Source organism: Sinocyclocheilus grahami, unplaced genomic scaffold, assembly GCF_001515645.1.
Source record: "Sinocyclocheilus grahami isolate Dianchi unplaced genomic scaffold, SAMN03320097.WGS_v1.1 scaffold2676.1, whole genome shotgun sequence".
NCBI lineage: Eukaryota > Metazoa > Chordata > Actinopteri > Cypriniformes > Cyprinidae > Sinocyclocheilus > Sinocyclocheilus grahami.
In genome coordinates, this window is record NW_015507854.1 from 38554 (window position 1) to 39161 (window position 608).

Sequence of the window (608 nt, forward strand, 5' to 3'; positions counted from 1 at the left end):
TGCACATTAAAAAACTGATCAAGAAATGTAAAACGGGAGTAAATATTTTATGATGTCTATCTGGGGTAGAATGGGGAGCTTGTAGATTGTCTTTGAAAATAATTTATTGTACATTAATCAGACCAAGTTTAGATTATGGAAGTATTTATGGATTTGCATCTAAAACCACACTCAAAAAGATTGAAACTATACAGAATCAAGTTCTTAGAATATGTTGTGGTGCGTTCAAAACATCTCCCATTGCAGCCATGCAGGTAGAAGTTGGGGAAGCTCCTTTATTCCTTCGTAGGTATAAAATAATGAATTATTGGGTTAACTTAAAAGGACATAAAGAGAGTCATCCAGTAAAGGGTGTGATTGAAGAATGCTGGAAGCATGGAAACAAAAACATCAAAAGCTTTGGATGGATTGCTAAAAGGGAAGTGCAAGTTGTTGGTATTGCAGACTGTGATGTTATCGATTTTCAAATACAAATAAAAATTAAGAATGAGAAAGAAATCCCTAAGAACATTATTGCACTGCAGGATTTAGATCAGACTTATCCATCGTGGTTACATATACTGTATGTATACTGAAGGTTCTAAAGACCCTATCTCTGGCAGTATTTA